Source organism: Pteropus medius, unplaced genomic scaffold, assembly GCF_902729225.1.
Source record: "Pteropus medius unplaced genomic scaffold, Ma_sr-lr_union100, whole genome shotgun sequence".
NCBI classification, from domain to species: Eukaryota; Metazoa; Chordata; class Mammalia; order Chiroptera; family Pteropodidae; genus Pteropus; species Pteropus medius.
The window spans coordinates 6,408,754-6,422,094 of NW_024342469.1; the positions used below are offsets into that span (position 1 = coordinate 6,408,754).

The 13,341-nt window shown below is 38.0% G+C and overlaps 1 protein-coding gene and 1 pseudogene across 5 annotated transcripts in view; one reads left to right on the plus strand and one right to left on the minus strand.

Moving 5' to 3' along the window:
• MRTFA (myocardin related transcription factor A) overlaps window positions 1–13,341 on the plus strand; it is a 170,927-nt gene that overhangs the window by 27,005 nt on the left and 130,581 nt on the right. The window contains exon 2 of one of the 5 annotated variants that reach the window (XM_039863385.1): window positions 6,681–6,739. The exons of 2 other annotated variants lie outside the window; for them this stretch is intronic. The gene's annotated coding sequence lies outside the window, so the exon portion shown is untranslated. Of the gene's footprint in view, window positions 1–6,680; window positions 6,740–13,341 lie in introns of those variants that run through there. 2 more of the 5 variants (XM_039863384.1, XM_039863386.1) reach the window with 2 other exon arrangements.
• On the minus strand, window positions 1,959–2,077 carry LOC120603020 (uncharacterized; annotated as a pseudogene).

Genomic DNA, 13,341 nt, shown 5'->3' on the forward strand with positions numbered 1-13,341 from the left:
GCTGGGGTGGGGAGAGGAAATGGGGGATTGCTGTCTAATAGGTACAGAGTTTCTATTTGGGATGATGAAAAAGTTTTGGAAGTGGATAGTGGTGGTTCCATAGGTTGTGAATACACTTAGTGCCATGGAATGGTATACTTAAAAATGCTTAAAATGGTTGTTGCAAACAAGGAAAGCGGCTACCAAACACCCTTGAACACGTTTGTGTCCTTTCACAGTGCCAGGTTTATTGAGTGGACCCATCTCATAAACCAGTCAGGTAGGTACTTATGCAGGTCGACAGGCAACCCACAGAGAGGGGAAGTACAGAGTGCCATGCGGCAGAGTGAAGGGATGGATGCTAGCTCGTCTTTGTGTCTCTGCAGTGAGCTCTGTTGACTGGCAGCACAGACAGCTTCATGTGGGTCCCAAGCCAGTGGCTATGATGGGCAGGAGGTCCGAGTTTTCGGCTCTTAGTGCACACGTCTGTGATGCTCTGGCGTCAGGCTTGAGCGTTGTTGGTCTAAGGTGTTCAGCTTATATGGACCTTACAAGGTGGGATCCTTATGCTTATTGGCTCCTGAAGCTGCGGGCTTATTCAAGGCAGTCATGGCCGATTTTTCTGAGCTTCCACTTAACACCCTAAGGGTGTTCCCATTATATGCCAATTGACATTACTGTCATGGCTCCCATGGAATCCATTTTGTAAAGTCTAAAAAGTCCTCATTTCTTTGTTTTATACAGTGGCGAATTTTATATAATATATATTTTACTCCTCCTCCCTCCTCACACACCAAAGAACTCTCTTTTGGGTGTAGCTGTGTATGCCTGTGAGAGTTTATATAGGGAGGGCACAAATGTGCCTTCCCATATTGAAGGCAGGTCTCCTGTGCAATTGCTCAGATTTCTGTGATGGTGATGATGTGCTCTCTCGTAGTGCAATAAAGAGCTACATCATTCACCACCTTCTTCTGCAGCCACATTTGTAAGTATAGGAGAGTGATTCATCCATTAAGAAAACATTAAATTACAAGAAACTTGAAATCATATGATAGAGACCTACTTTTCACTATACACCTTTTAAAAAAAGTTATTTAAATTAGTTTCAGGTATATAGTACATTGGTTAGACATCTATATAGTTCATAAGATGATTCCCCCAATTGTTCCCTCCCTCCCCTGGCCCTTCACCTAGCCATCATTAATGCTAACTGCATCCCTCTGCTGTGCCCCCCATCCCCGTGACCAGCTGCCAACTACTAATTTGTACTTCTTTAATCTTTCACCCTATTCTCCCAGTCCCCCAACCCCACTGCCCTCTGTCCATCACCAAATTGTCCACTATATTCATGAGTGTTTTTGATTAGTTTGTTCTTTTTGTTCCTTAGGTTCTGCATATAAATGAAATCATATGGTATTTATCTTTCTCTGTCTGACTTATTTCACTCTGCATAATAACCTCTAGGCCGTCCATGTGGTTGCAAATGGTAGGATTTCATTTTTTTTAATGGCTGAGTAATATTCCATTACATATATGAACCGTAAGTTCTTTATCCAATCATCTGTTGATGGGCATTTAGGTTGCTTCCATAACTTGGCTATTGTAAATTGTGCTGCCATGAATATTGGAGTGCATAGATCTTTACAAATTATTGTTTTGATTTTCTTTGGATAAATACCCAGAAGTGCAATTGCTGGGTCAAAAGGTATATCCATTTTTAATTTTTTGAGAAACCTCCATACTGTTTTCCATAGTGGCTATATCATTTTGCAATCCCACCAACAATGTATGAGGGTTCCCTTTTCTCTGCATCCTGGCCAACACTTATTTGATTTATTGATGATAGCCATTCTGACAGGTGTGAGGTGATATCTCATTTTTTTTTTTTTTTTTAAGGTGAGGCAATCCTTGGTTGACCTCACAGATTGCAAGGACCTTGTCAGTTTACAATCTCTAATTTTTTTATTTTTTATTTTTTACGCCTACAGCACCTGGTCTTCCTAAGTGGTCTCCCATCCAAGTACTAACTGGATCCGACCCTGCTAAGCTTCTGAGATCAGACGGGATTGGGCTTGTTCAGGGTGGCATGGCTGTAAACTCATTGTGGTTTTAATTTGCATTTCTCTGATGGTTAGGGACCTTGAGCATCTTTTCATGTCTATTAGCTAGCCATCTGTATTTCCTCTTTGGAGAAGTATCTGTTCAGGTCTTATGCCCATTTTTTAATTGGATTGTTTGTTTTTTTGTTGTTGAGTTGTGTAAGTTCTTTATATATTTTGGATATTAACCCCTTATCAGATGTATCATTAGCGAATATCTTCTCCCAAACACTCGGTTGTCTTTTTGTTTTGTTGATGGTTTCCTTTGCTGTACAAAAACTTTTTAGTTTGATGTAGTCTCGTTTATTTTTTCTTTTGTTTCCCTTGCCTGAGGAGATATATTTGAAAAGAAATTCCCATTAGTAATATCAGAGAGTTTACTGCACTATACACCTTTTTACTGTTTGATTTTTTAAAAATCATGGTTATGTATTACCTATTTTGAAAATTTAAAGTAGTTTATTATAAGAAAAAGCAAGGAATAATTGAAAATGTTCATTTTATTCTGTTTAAGAAAATGGGAATGTACACATTTAAGACTTGCTTCAGTGGTAATTCAAGTCAGGTTTGAGGTCTAAAGAGCCGCCTCTCTTATTTAGAACACTGATTGACAAATGAGCTGCTTCTGCTGCTGTTCTACTTAACTAGAGGCTTTGCTGTGGTTTGCTTTCCACTCATCTCTGAAAATAACAACTTTCCAGTGTTAGGAGAATTACATAAGAGAATAGATGTTCAATTACTTGAAAACTATAAAGTGGACTTTGCTTTGCAGTTTGAAAAAGTGATAGCTATATCTGCTTGTCTGGAGCTATGACATCTGAGTTTTAATACACAGTGAAATGGGAGATGCTTCCATGGCTTTTATGGAGTACTGGCCAAGGAGGGCAATACTGGGAACTTTGATAGCGTTTGAAACTCATGAGTGGAAGGAAGGTTTGAGATACTAGATTTTTTATGTTCTAATGCTTAACCAAGCATGTTAGGTTGAATTAGGTTGAATGCTGCAGCCGAGTTGACCAGCAGGGCTACGCGTGTGTACCTTATTCCCTCCTTTCCTCTAGTATATATGGTATTGTTTTCTTTTTCCCCTTGTCATCTTAATCGAATGTTATGTGTAGTATTCTTTAAAATTTCTGTGCAAGTTAAACCGATAATCGGAAAGGAAAGGCTTTTGTTGAGTGTGGAAGGCAGCAGAGTATTATTGCTCCTTGCAGGTTTCTAGTCTCTCTTAGAGGAGGTTATAGACAGGTTTGGGAACACGGTGGTCTTTGACTTTCCTTTTGAGACTCTCTAATAGCTCCAGCCAGAGCCACCACTTTGAGGGGGCTACATGGACTGACATTCCTGACTCCTCTCCTTTCTCCAGGGGACCCAGTCCACTTAATGCTATCTTTTTGGAAATGAAAGAAAGAGCAAATAAAGGAATCAGGCAAAATGAGATTAAGATTTTTCTAGTAGGTGTTCAGTTTGAGGAGGTATGTAACCATACCCTGTTGAGGCTGATTGCTTAAAAACCACAGTTCATTCATTCATTCAATTGGGAATTGTTTTTTCTCCTTTTTTATCATCAGAGTCAAACCTTTATATTGATTTCCTTTTTCTCCTTTAATTCCATTTTTTGTTACTTTTATCCTTTCCATCTCTTCCCCAGCTTAAAATGAGACAATAGCATTCTTTCAGAAATGCTAATTCGAAAGGAGACCCTGAATTAAATGAAATTGCTTTGTGTGTGTGTGTGTGTGTGTGTGTGAAGTTAATTTTTTTAGAGGATAAGGATAATGTCATCTTAGATTGTTAAAATTATTCCCATCCTTTTGGGAATGTAAGAAAAACTTTTTAAAGCTAAACTTCCAGCAAAGATTCTATATTTTCAAAAGCATTGAAAATAACTGGTATAATTTTCTACTGCTCAAGTTTTTAAGAGACAGCATTTCTAAATCTTCAGGGCAAATGTATCTAATTGTAAAATTCTTTTTAGTTAGAGAATGAATGTAGGTATTCAAACTTCTGTAATTTTTAAAACATTTTCTGTCTCAATAAAAAGCAGTGTGTTTAGTAGTATATACTAGAATAAGCACAATGGATTAGTAATCAGATTTTGGTCCAGTGTTTCTGTTATCACCATCGAACTCTTTCTGCAATGTTTCCCAACTGAAAATGAAGGGATTGGTTGTGTGAGCTTCCAAGGTTTATAAAAATTTAGTCATTCCAGGTTTTATTGGCATTTCTCTAAAAGCCAGCAAAATAAAAGATTAAAAGAACTTTGCTTATAAGATTATTCACATAAAAATATAATTCATTTCAATATAAAGTAAGCTAGACTTGGATTCTAAATGGGTTTAGTCAGTGGATGACTAAAACAACCTTTTTATAAGATGGTCTCATGTGAAAATCAGTTTCAAAATACATTCTCTGACAACTTTAACTAAAAATCCAGGATCTCATTTTGAGATTAATAATTGTAAGAAGTCTATCATTAGCTTGTATCTTATTGCTGTTCAGATATTTTAAAAAAGTAACTCATTATTTAGGATTTGGCTTTTTTTGTTATGGCTTGCATTGAAATACTCTTGCTTAAGTCATTCTACCGTGACTAAGTTCCTTTTCCTGAGAATAAAGGATTGAGCTCATACCTTTGCATAATGATCTAGAGTATTTTAAGCATGTTCGAACCTGGCTGACTCGATTAATATAGCACGTTAGAACATTTTTTAAGTTCCATGCCACAAATTGTGCTTTAAATGAACATGGGCATGTATAAAATTAATACTTAAGCCTCGAAAAGCACAGACATTGAAATGCCCGTTGCCCTGGGTGACATTTTCAGGGAGGCTCTTGCTTGTCTCTCCTTTAAGCAGTGCCAAGAGCAGAGTCAGAAGAGGGTTTGCTCCTTTGGCGCTCTGCTACCTTCTGCTTTCAGCAAGGAAAAAGGCTGCTGTTTTACTTCTTAAACTCCTACCGTATGGAAAGTTTCTATAAATAAACCTTGGATTTATGATTGGATTTCTAAATTTGTAACCTTAACGATCCATGACTAAAAGCCAAGATAAATACCTACTTAAACATACATATTGCATACAGAGCTGTGGTATCATTTCAGTGAGAAAGGTCACCAATATAATACCTAAATTATCAATTCAGTAAATTTCTCCTGCCTCAATTACAATGGGTGAGAACCTTGGTGTCAAGCAAAACCTAGTCAGCTGGTAGTTTTTAGTGAATCTACTTTGATTTTTTGGGGACATTAATTGTTGTTGTAATTATATAGCAGACATATTCATGAAAATGTAAAATTGCATTAGATTTTGATAAACCGAATTGTTTAAATGTACTAAAGGAGCCGACTTTTTAGAAGAATCCTATCGTTATTTTGTAAATTTGAGTCAGCTGTTATGTGCCAGGTGCTGTGCTAGGTTTTGGGGGATATCAAGTTGTATAAAAGATTTTTCCTGTTCAGACAAGTAGAGAAAGAAAAAGGAAACCTGAGGACAATAAAATATTTTACCACTCTAATGGAGAAATGGACAAATGCCATGTGAATGTGGTGGAGAAGCACTGAGTAGATTAACTCTGGGGAATTGGAAAAGGCTTTAGGAAGACGTTTCAGTTGGATCTTAAATAATAATGAGAATTACTTAAAACAGTGACTGTACTTTATTGAGTGCTTACAGCATACAAGGATTAATGTTACCCACCAGGGAAAAGGGGGAAGAACATTCCAGGCAGTAAGAGTAACGCTGGGACTATCAAAGATTGTCCTAGAAGTAAGGAGTTTGGTATGGCTAATCGGGAGAGGGAGGGAGACCGGTGGCCAGGACAAAGGCTAGTCAAAGTGGATGGGATGAGACTGTAAAGGGCCTCAGTCCCCCATGTCCCTGCCACAACATGTTTTTGTTCTCGTTTCCTTGCCTAAAGAGCCTTTCTCCTTGTTTTGCTTGCGTAACCTATTTTTAAAGGTTCAGGTTTAGGGCACCTCTTATGTGAAGCTTTCCTCTCCTTTTCCCAAAGGTTAGTGATTTTTTTTACTGAATGATTGCATAAAAAAAGTGTACCTCATAATATAGGGCATTCCATTTCTTGAACCATTTCTTGTAGTTTAGTCTGATCTCCCCAACTAGTTTTTCAACTCCTCAAGGGCAGAAAATGAATCCTCTTTAGCACCAGGTATTGTGGGGACTCAAGAAATGCATGAGTGGATGAACACGGAACACATACCAAATTGAGACAGTCCAGCTACAATGTTTGAGATTGTCTACATTTATTTAACACCAGCAAGAATGATTTTCAGAGATATAGGTCAGTTGTCATTTGAATGTAAAATGAGTTAATAAGAGTATCTCATAGGATTATTGTGAGGATTAAATTAATTAGCACATTTAAGCATTTAGAACAGTGCCTAGCATATAGCAAGTGTTACCTATTATTTAACTCTACCTTTCTGGGCCTTTTTGCCAGTGACAGAGCTCAACTACTGTGGTGGGGATGAGAGGATAGAAAGATAAGAAATAAGAAATAGCTTCTTATTTGGAAACCAGATACCCTTTAGGAACTGGAAGAACTGCTTCTATTGCATGAACTTTTATTTTTCTGTTTGTGTTTTAGTGATCGAAGGGTATGGTTGGCATGGAATTGAATTTCATCTGTCTGAGGGAATTGTAAAGGTAGGTCCCAGGTTTATTCACTCTTTCCTGCCTAAGGTATTTGTTAGTATTTTCAGTTCTACTGAACTAGAATAGATCAGATTTGATTATTGTTTAAGGAAATACTCTTCATGGCCCCATGGTTTATCTAATATTGTGAACTACGTCTAGTATCTTGTTGGAATATATTAAATACCAAAGATATGGCACAACCAATTTTAAATTTTGGTGGTCATAGAACAGAACCAGCATGTCGTGTCTCCAGCAAGTGGTAAATCCTGCCATGTCCAGCGCGGCTCTGGAGAATGTACCAGAGTAGGACAGTGGGAGATGAAGAAAAGGAAGAAGACAGGAAGCTGGGATCAGGAGATCCACTGTCCACTGATGGTGGAGCAGTGGTGTAGTTTTATTTTTGCAAGCTGCTTTCATACAAGAGCATAGATTGCTGGCGAAGATAAGATTATCTTCACCCAACCCACACCCTGCTATGATCTTTTGCCATTCCCTCTGCTCACCCTGCCTTGGAGCAGCACCGCATTGTTCCCCCATCAGTTCGTACTTTTCCATTCTTAGGAGGGTTCCTTGAGGCGAGGCAACCTTTGGTTGACCTCACAGATTGCAAGGACCTTGTCAGCTTACAGTCCGCTCTCCACACCAGGACTTCACACGCGCACATAGACACACCAGGATCCAGTCCTGAGAGGGTGGAGGTTCTTCCATTGGAGCCATTATGTAAAGCAACTTGGGATAGTAGGAAGTGACAGGCTAGCTAATTCTTCTGGTCACTTGAAAAGTCAATAGCTTCTGTGAATGGTAAGCAACAAAGGACTTGTCTTGGCAGTAGCCAGGCCAGCACTGACAACTATAAATCTTATTACTGATGACAGAGTCTGTCCATCTGTAACCACAAGAGTTGAATTTGACACAACATGCTGTGTTCCTATCTTAAGCTCTGGAGCCTGAACAAAAGTACACCAGATATGGCTTTGGCTCATATATCTATCTTGGGTCAGATGCCCACAGAAAGAGCTGTATAGATGGTAGCTTCACAGAGCGCTGCAAACCTATTTCTGTCAGGACATTTCCTGTGAAAGTGAGGGCTAATGCGAGCACATGGAGCTCTAGTCTTCCATGATCTTAGTTGCGTGGAGACTCCATTGCTTATTGGTGCAGGAAACTTAGATCACTTGGAGAGTTGAACTTGATAGCCAAGAAAACAATGACAGTATTTCCCCAGCCCCCAACCAGGAATTCTTTGAACTTGTGTATGGGGTTCTATGGGTTGATGACAATCTTTGGACTCTTGCTGCATCTGCACTTAGAATAGAATAGGCTTTTGGGATTGGTTTTCGCTGTCACAGAGAACAGGAACTGTTAATACAGTACTTCAAGGAAAAACAGTCGAGCCACTTCCTGTAGCAGAAGGAGCATGGTCCTTGGAATTGACACAGCTGCCTAGGAAGGGAGGTGGAGAGAGAGAGTAGATTAACGTTTAACTTCTGCAAGTGAATCCCTTCATTACCATCTGGTGGCCTGGGTTTTTAGGGTCTGATCTGGGTGGTAGTCAGGAAATTATCTTCTATTTTGCTGTTTTATATTGGAGGTAGTAACAGGAACTATTTCATGGAAATACTGCACGAATTAACAGAAAGGATAGAAAGGACCTAACATTTATTGAATGCCTACTAAGGGTTAGGCATGGTAAATTTTCACAATATATTCTTTTATTGAAATATATAAAGTTCATTGATGCTACAAATTTTCGGGTGTAGGTAGATAATATAGCAAATATCACTATCTCGAACTATTTTGACTTATTATAGTCATTTAGAGAAAATAGAATTATATACTGATACATTATTTCTTTTGTGTCTGCTGGAACATTCTTTTAATGGAGAAAGAAAATACCTACATGAGTTAGAATTTTTTGGTTTTGTTTTTATAACTGGGCTTGTTACTGATTTAGCCAAAGGCAGAGAGGAGAGTAGCAGGTCTGAAATTAGAGACAACTGCGCTGTTTTGGGAAGTTGAGACTCTTGACCCAGGGTTTGTTGAAGTTGGTGAAGGGGAGGTCAGAGTAGGTTAGTATTTTCGTGGCTCAAAGCAAATGTGAATTGTTGTTGTTTATAGGTACAGTTTTGCTTGATCTCTGTAGTTACAAATGGCGTAAATAAAATACAGTGCCGCTGTTCTGGGAAACTTCTACAAAAGTCCCCGAACCAATGCAAATTAATTTTCTCCAAAAATACCAAAAAATCCCCCATTTGGATGTTTTGACTGGCTGATGGAATTGACTGTTGTTATCATGCTCGTAAAGAAATTACCTTACATTCTTTTAAAGTAGGAAATTAAGTTGAAATGCTGCTCCTCATTTTACATTTAACTATTTCTACTCTTAAGATAATAAGCTTTTGCGGTTTCAGCAAGGTTTACAGAGAGGTTACCCAGAGACGCAATACTGTCCTTTATTGTGCTGAGATGGAAACGTTAATGTTTTTTAATCTATGAAAATTTTATTTTTTTTCCATCAAGTGAATTACTGTACTTTTCCTCTCGGCTGCGTCCTTTCCTTAGTCAGAGAAATCCTAATAATGTAATTTTCCCATCCTGCTTCAGTGAACGAATAATTGCAGGCATACCTTGTTTTATTGTGCTTCGCATTATTGCACTTCACAGATGTTGTGTGTTTTACAAATTGAAGGCAGGGCCCTCCACCAGCAAAAAGATTATGACTCGCTTTGTTGCAATACTTGCTTGATTGTGGTGGTCCTGAATCCAGCCTGCAGTATCTCTGAGGGATGCCTGCGCCACTTTAAAACAACCCAGCTTTACTGAGGTATAATTAATGTACTGAAAAATCACTTGTTTGAAGTGTACAATTCATTGATATTTTAGTAAATTTGTGGAGTTGTGCAACCATTACTACACTCCAGTGTTAAATATCCAGCACCCCAGAGGATCCCTTGTAAACACTTTTTAACTTTCTTTTAAGTCATCCACAAATCGTGTTAAGTTCTGCATCAAATTCAATCTTCTTTCTACAAAATTTCCTACCCTCTTTTTTATCTATTAGTTTATCTCCCCTTCCCTCCTTTTATATATATTAGTTTCTTATTGCAGGTCAAACATATCACTCTTGTCATTTTTATTCCATTCTTTGCCATATTATAAAATGTGTAACCTTTCTTGAGAAGAAGGGCTTTAACTTTTATTCAGTTATTTATTTATTTATTTTTTCTGGGAAGACTTTGTAATGCCTTTGGCCTCTCAATAAAAGCTACTTGCATTATTCTTGGTTTCCTGTTTAATTCGTTATTATTTTTAAAGGAAATCATAAATCTGGTTATTTACCTTTGTACAGATTAAAAATTTGTTAATTTGGAGAATTCTGCTCTGTATATAAGTGTTCACATGCTTAGTGAATAAAGTAAATGAATATTCTAGTACACCTGTGCTTTTTAAAGTTTTATTGGTTATCTATTTCAGCATAAATTATTCTAAAACTCAGCAGCTTAAAAAAACAGTAAACATTATCTTGCACAGTTTTTGTGGCTCAAGAATCTGGGAGCATCTTAAGTGAGTGATTCCAGCTCATGAAGTTACATTCATAATGTCTGCTGGGGCTGTGGTCATATAAAGGCTTGACTGGGGCTGGAGGACTCACTTCCAAAATGGCTTACTGACATGGCTGTTGGCAGAAGGCCTCAGTTCCTTACCGGATGGACTTCTCCAGAGGACTGGTCGAGTGTTATTAGAACATGGCAGCTGGTGTCCTTCTCGAGCCACTGAGCTGAGAGAGTAAGGAGGAAGCTGCAACACTTTTTGTGACCTCATCTCAGAAGTCACATATTGTCACTTCTGCTACATTCTGTTTGTTAGAAAAGAGTCACCAAGTACAGCCCACACTCAAGGGCAAGGGAATTAGTTTCCACCTTTTGAATGGAGGAGTATTAAAGAATTTTGGGGTATAGTTTTAAACTACTACACTTGGTATTTGAATGACTTTGTTTCTGTCCATGAGGGTCCTATAGCTGCTGGCTTTGCCCTTAGTTTCCCATAGCATTTCTTCTGTTTTGTTTTATTGTTCATGTTATCTAGGTTGTGTCTTTCTTTTTGCTAATGGAAGCTTTAACATTTTAGTTAAAATGACCAAATAGGTTATAAATAGAACATATTCTCTAAAAGTTGGATGAACCATCTCCCCAAGTTCACAATAAGCCAGTAAGATGACGAGAGTTTATGGTGTAGTTTATTGGTGGGTTTTAGAATTGGAGAAGTCCTTTTCTGGTACCAGAGACTTCTGTATTTCCCTTCTCAGACAGGTTGTGAAAGAGTAGTCTATACTCGGTGTTGTCACTTCGGCATCTCTTTTAAACCTACTGTAGTTGTTCACTGCACATGGGTACTAGCTGGGGTGTGGGGAACATGTGGGGGGCTGAAATTCAGCCTGAGCCCTGTTATCAAGCTGTGTGCTCACCTAAAGAAAGCACCTCTTTTGAATTTGTGTGTAGGTGCTCTGTGGTCTTAACTGAAGACACCAGTCACTATTTCTTTCATATTTCCAAATCAGTGAACACTTTTTAAATATTAATTGGTTCATCAGATGTTTATTGAGCATCTCTGTGTGCCATTCACTATGCTAGGACCCTTCTGAAGCAGTTGACACTGTTAAGGATTTTATTTTTCTTGAAACTTTCGTCAGAAGATTGTATTCTTTCCTTTCTTCCCCCTTCCTTTTTGGCTATTGCTTCTTGTTCTCTGCTTAGCTGTTCATTGTGGATATTCCCCATTAGTCTAATCTTAGTCTTAGCCTTTAGCTCTTATCTCTCTCAGCACTCTTTGAGGATCTCTGCATAAAAACCTCTGGTTTTAGCCACTGCTTGTTTGCTATTGATTTATAAGTAATTTTTTCACCCCAGATATCTAATAATCTCTAGACCTAGCAATCCGGCTGCCTTCCAAACATCTCCATTTGGGTGTCCTATAGGTAATTTTAACCTGTCCAAACCTACCTACCTCTCCCTACCCTGCCTCCTCCCCCTACCCTGCCTCCTCCTGTATCTGACGAGTGCAGCATTAATCACTTCTTCATTCATATTACTCATGTTAGAGACCTGGGAAACAACTTAAACCCACTTAGACCCCTCCTGTTATCACCTTAGTTTAGGTCTATTTATTTAAAAAACAGCTTTATTGAGATATAATTAAAATAGCATACAATTCATGTATTTAAAATTTACTATTCCTTAGTTTTTAGTATATTCATAGAGTTGTACAACCATCATCAAAATCGATTTTAGAAAATTTTCATCACCCCTCAAAGAAACCCCATATAGATATTAGTAGCTGCTTCCTATTCCCTCCTTCACTCAGCCTCTCTCCTCTTCCCCAGCCCTACTATAACCACTAACCTACTTTCTGATTCTATAGGCTTGCCTATTCTTGACATTTCATATAAATTCAATCATATAATATGTGCTCTTTTGTTACTGGCTTCTTTACTTAGCATATTTCCAAGGGTCATAGTTTTCAGACAAGTTCTTTCCTGAGTTTAAAATCTCCTACTCCAGCCTTCCTGTGAGTGCCTTGCAACTATACAGCTCTTACTGAGGACTCTGGAGTTAATCTGGATTTGAACCCTGGCTCAACCACTTAATCACTAGGTAATCTTGAACAAGTTATTTAACCTCTCTGTACTTCTCTATTCTTCTGTATAATAAGGAGAATAATAATATCCTCATAAGCATGCTGTAAGGATTAAACAAGCATTTGCCACTGTTTATGGTTACAAGTGTTCAGTAAGTATTATATATTCTTCTCAATTTGATAAAACCTGTCACATATTACTCAATGACTTTTCTCTTAAATCTGTACACTAGATATGTATAGATAATCATAAATGTACCTGTACACTTTGTTCAAGGAAATAATCTTAGCCATTCTTCTGTAATTCTGTCTATTCCATCCTTTTATCATGAAACTTGGGGGAAATGTAGATTTGCTTTTACCTTAGAATACTTGTAAAATCCATGTTAACCTTTTTTTTTTTTTCCTCTTAAATATCTACATTTGCTTCATAGCACTTTGAAAATAATACCGAGGGGCTGCTTGTGCCAGGAAAAAGATAATAAATATGCTTTCTGTTTCAGACCATTTGATCTTAACGCTACCTGGAAATGGTGAAATTCAAGGCATAGATAAACTGCTTGACATCTCTGTTCTGAATCGGAGGCCACAAGTCAATCAGTTGATCAATGGAGAATATCAGCTAAAATTTTCAGTGGTTCTCAATGGGATAGGTACCATATTTCCAGAGGATATTTGGAAAAGTATGGGGGCATTTTTGGTTGTCATAGTGACAGTGGAAGGGAAGAGATACACCATTGGTGTTTGGTGGTCAGGGACCAAGGATAACAGTCCGAAACAAAGAATTACCCACCCAAAATGCCAGTAGCATTGCTGTTGAGAGACCGAGTTAATTGAACCTAAAAGCTTGGCTGTTTTATCTCAGTTATTAAAAAAAGGATATTGCTTAAGGCAGTTAGTTTTTTGAAAGAATCTTTCAGAGCTGTAATATGTAATCTCTGTATTCTTCAAGGAGAATTAGGCCGTAATTTCCCATT